This window comes from Phalaenopsis equestris, unplaced genomic scaffold (assembly GCF_001263595.1).
Source record: "Phalaenopsis equestris unplaced genomic scaffold, ASM126359v1 Scaffold232322, whole genome shotgun sequence".
Classification (NCBI taxonomy): Eukaryota; Viridiplantae; Streptophyta; class Magnoliopsida; order Asparagales; family Orchidaceae; genus Phalaenopsis; species Phalaenopsis equestris.
Genome location: NW_018250288.1, coordinates 48,200 through 53,737, shown reverse-complemented (window position 1 = coordinate 53,737; position 5,538 = coordinate 48,200).

Sequence of the window (5,538 nt, the reverse complement as noted above, 5' to 3'; positions counted from 1 at the left end):
TTTGACTCATTGATATTTAAAATTTGTGCTTTATACTTGATTTTGAGATGCTAGTGAAAATGGAAGGAAATTCACATATTTAATTTCTTTAACTGTTTGATCATTTTTATTGTAAAGCATCAGGCTGACACTTAGGCAACAAATTTGCCACCTAAGATGGATAGGTAAGCTTCGAGTTGTGATTTCTAATAGTCAAGATAGAGAGCTAGGTTCCTAGAAATATTATTGATAATAAATAACTTTCTATGGAGGTTTTTGTTGGATAGAGAATCTTACGACCAGGGAGTGTAAGTTGAAATGATGTTAAAAGCCTTATGATGATCATCTTAGCAATTGCTACAAATATATAATTTATAATCACTAATAGTTACACTGAGTATGAAGCATTAATAGTATTATGAGATTCAATACAGGAATAGGTGTCAAGCACCTACAAGGACACTCGACCTCACATTTTATTCATTTATATCAAATGCTTGTACAAAGCATGGGAGGATACCATATGATGATATCTATTCTAAGTAAAGTCTTATGTCAAAATGTTTAGGTATTTTCAAATTAAGAAAATTATTAGGGAAGAAAATTAATTAGCTAGCATACTTTCTAAGAAATGAATCTTGATGGGAAACTGGCCCTTGAGCTTACTCAATGAATCATTAAAGAAGAGAAAATTGTGAAAGTTGACCTTTTTTGTCAAATCAAGCTGGATGAATCTGATGCACCTAAAATTACCTATTTTTTATATAAATTTCATGCTCATTTTTAATGAAATTGCACTTCAAAGGAATGTATTTTACATATTTTTAGTTCCGGGTATAAGAGATGGAGTTTTGGAGAAAATAGAACAAAAATGTGCAATTTGGAGTCAATTCGAGTAAGGACAAAAATTCTGATCTTGCATATTTTGATATGTAATTCTATGCTCAATATATTTTACATTTATCACATATTTTTAAATGAAATTACACTCTAAATAAATGTTATTTTTATGTTTATCTTGTAGGAATAACACTTGGAGCGATCTGGAGCTGAAATGGGGCAAAACAGTGCGAAACATTGTGAAATGCAGGTGCTAGGAGGTAGTACATGGTGCCTAGGCACCTATCTCACTTAACAAAACAGTGCGAAACATTGTGAAATGCAGGTGCTACCAACAACTAGGAGGTAGAACGTGGTGCCTAGGCGCCTATCTCACTTAGAAAGTGGTTCCTAGGCACCAAAAAAGTTTAGCGGTGGTTTCGGGAGATTCTGGGCTATTCTAAGTTTTTCTGAAAGATTCCGGGCAGTTATGCACAGCTTAAAGAGTTATACAATGAATCTAGATGTTTGAAAAGGCACCTTTTGGCATTTCACATCTTTTGGAATGAAGATTTGTGTCTATTAGAGTGAAGAACTATGTATCTTAGAATGAGGAGTTGTTTGGATTCCATTTAAAAAGGGGGGTTGGCATCACTCATAAAGGGAGTATTAAGAAGAGTTTAAGGGTGAGATAGAGGAGAGTTTAGCATGCCCCTTCAAAAAGGAGCGCGCAATTTGTAGATTTCTTCATTTTTTAAAGCGCTATGTCTCTTGGAATGAGGAGGTGTGTGTGGAGATGTAGATTTCTTCATATCTAAATAGATTTGTGAGGGATTTTAAGAGATTTGTGCAAGGAATTGTATGAGAATTGTATGAGCATTGCATGGAGCATTGCATGGATCAGCGAGAGACTTTGTTGGAGGGATTTTCATCTTTCTTACAGAGGAAAAAGTCTAAGTTATATGTTTTTCATTATCTTGTAATTGTTGTATGCACTTTTTAGTGGATTTGCTTTGGTTTAATCATGTTTCTGTTGTGTTTTATCCATGCTTCGTGAGCATTCTTCATTACTCTTTTCTTTTGATATGAAGTAATGGCTTGAGTAGGAAAATTATTTTAATGATAGAACAATTTTGATTTCAATGTGATGAGTAATATCACCTTTACTTTATTGACATTACTTAAGTGGCAATATGTTATTTTAAAATCTATTTTAAGTAAAACCAAGACTCGAGAGAGCTGTGATGTTGTAACTTGTGTGCACTCACATTGTCCAATTGCCTACGGTGAAGTACTTTAGGCGGCAATGCAACTTTTAATGAAATATAATTCATGATCTGTTTCTATTAAGAGATTCTAGGTGACAACTAGTTGTGTAAGACTAATAGAAACCTAAGCGTACCTGTACATTCTGAAGAGGGTAGGTAGACATATATTTCTTATTGACACATAATTTATTACATAATTCTATCAATTCTCTTTTTGCTTATGCCATCATCTTCATTTTGCTTTCCTTTTGCAATGAAATTGATGCATTTTTAGGAATTTAAATTTGTTTATAAATTCTTTTACTTGATAATTGTGTGGTATTTTCAACGGTTCTTAATTTACTTTGTAAAGTAGACATTTGTAATGTTAAAATCTGTTGCAAATATAATGACCCGGGAGGGCTATGATTTCACCCAACTAGTGAGTACCACACTGAACCTTGGATAGAGGGGAGCCAAGTCCAAAGGGGAGTGAAAATGGAGAGGGAGATTATTTTTGATGGGCGTAAAATTGTTGATTCTAGAGCTACAGACTAGAACCTTTATCAATTTGATCTTTAGTTCAGAACCTGAGGCTTAGCTAGTCCTAATAGATAGGGCACAATGGGTAATCTAAAAGTGAGAACTAGAATCTACTCAGCACAATCATATCAATCAAGAACTTAATTCTAGATTAGCCAATGTTCTTTATGCAATCAGGAGAGGGTAGAGAATAGGTATGCTTTTAGTTGTCATTGGCCACATTAAATTCTAAGCATTTCATTCTTACAAATTATCTAGGTCGTTGCATGTGAAAGGAAGTTTATAACATCTTGAAATTCTTCAAACCAATTTCTCTAATTACGTTTATCTTTAGATTGAGCTTTGTATTTAGGAGTCATTATTAGAAAAAAAACCCTTATTAATCATTCCAAACTAGTACCTGATAGTAGTAGACTAAAATTAGCCTAAGGGATTTCTTACATTGCTTCTCTGTAGGATCAACACTCTGATATTAAGAGAAAACCCTATACTACTTGTAACGAGACATACACTTGCATAGAACTCCTAGTGTGTAAAATATAAATCAGTGCTAAATTCTATAACATATCCATTTTGCACATTAGCCGCCTTAAGAAACTAGGTCAAAATTTTGGCCATGGAATTAAATATCTGCATAATTGCGGGTTGGATCAAGTATTTGGTGCTGTCATCGGATATTGAAATTGAATTAATTACACATATATGTAGGAAGACATTCTAAGGGGCATCATAATCCATTTTTGGATTATTTGAAGATGGGCATTATAGTTACTGAAATAAAAGATCTAAGAGGATTTACAATAGAAACCACTTTTTTACATTCTTACTAATTGTGACTTGTATGGTAAATAAATGACTTTAACATTTTTTGAGATGCATTAGGGGAATTATATCCACCCAAATTTTAGACGAGGTTCACTTAGAATAATGCAAAAGTGATTATAAGGTCAACTATTGGTTAATCACATCCTCAACAACAATATTTTTAGATGCATATTCTTAAGGATGCAGAGAACTTTTCAAAATGATGCATCCATTGTTAGAATTTACCATATTATAGTTATAGCCTTCTATCAAGCTCTAAGTGATTATAAGACCCCAGCCTTTAGCTATCTTGGAGAAGGATTTACTTAATTCCTGCCAACTAAAAGGAAAGAAAATTAATAATAATGATGGTTAACTACTTTAACAAGTGTGTTAATATGATTATGGAAATAGTGTATAGATTCAAAGGGATGGAGATTATTTATGAAAATAATGTGTTGAATATTATAGTACTTAATACTGATCTTGATTTTTCAAGCAACAAACTCAAGAAATTTATCCAAAGCCATGGTAGTGATCACTCCAAAATGAATATTTATGTGGAATTATTTAATAAATAAATATTAGGTCTCTTGAGGAAAAAAGTTGAATGAACCGAAGAAAGGTAGGATGACTAGCTATATTTGCTTCATTATGACTCCACAATTCTATATAGTGCAAACACGATTTATATTATCATATAGACCTGATGCACTATTGCTTGTCAAGCACACTCTCCAAGATAAAACAATAGTCACTACATATAAATATTAAGTAAGAGAATTTAATGAATGGTCAAGAGTAAGAGATGTGATGAATAAAGTTCTCAAAGTAATGGTATAGCTTAAAATGGGTTTAATTTTTAAGCAAGAAGAAGTCTTATGATAACAAAATATTATAGTAAAAATTCAAGAGAAAAAGAATATCAAACTAAGGAATTAGCACTAAATAAGACACTATTGTAGTTTGGCAAGCTTCATTGGGCAAGGTTGGATCTACATAAGATGAACTCCACATAATCACGATATAGGTTTGACCAAGAGCAAATCACAATGCACCAAACAAGTGAATTATGCAACTCTTGGAGTAGAGATGTCCTCATTTCTTCTTAAGTTAATAATGCTATGATTGTTAAATAGTTATATGTATAAATAAATAATTACATTGTATTTTAATAAGAAAATAAATAATAACTAGGTGAAATTTAATTTTATTTGTAAAGGTTATTAATATTTCTTCTTAGCAATTATATAAGACATAATTTAAAAAAATTAAATTTTAGTATTTTTCCAAATATTATTTTTGCAACAAAAATACATCTCAAAACACAAGTATGAAAGTAAATTTTAATCAATGATCAATAATTGTACGACATAAATTCTCCTTCATAGTTTAAGATGTTGAGATTATATAAAAAATTTGGTGAACTCGAACCTCTTCATATGACCCTACCCCTAGCTCTAGTAAGCTTGACCATCTTTTTTTGGCCCAACTTGCTCCAGTTGACCCCACCAGCTTCATTCAACTTAGCTAGCTCTATTTATCCTAGCCTCCAACTTTGTTCAACCCGGCCACCAGCTCAGTTTGACCAACCACCAACTTTATTTGGCTTGACTCCCATCTATGTCAATTCTACTAGCTTGATTCAGCATGGCCATCGACTTTGTTTATTTTGGCCAATGCTATTTGGCCTAACCAATTCCATTCAGCCCAATTACCAACTAGAATGAGCTTGACAAACTAACTCCATTTTATTTGACCAGTTTCAACCGATCTGGCCAGCTTTATTCAACCCCGTTAACTCAATTTAACCTCCTAACTCTGTTCAGCATGGCCACCAGCTTTATTTGGATTGGCTAGATCTGTTTAGTTAATCTACTAGTTGTCTTTGGCCTAAGAACTAGCTCTTTTCTGCCTAGAAGACCAATTTTTTTTAACTTGACCAACTCTATTAGGCTGAATCAGCTCCATTCAGCCTAACCACCAGCTCCATACAATTTGCCCACAAACATAAGTCAACCTAACCACCAACTACAGTTGGTCATCTCTATGAAACTACATAGTATTAGGGGATTTTACAATAATCATTTTCCTATAAATATGGAGCTCTATGTTTAATTGAGAAAGAATTTAATAAATACATATT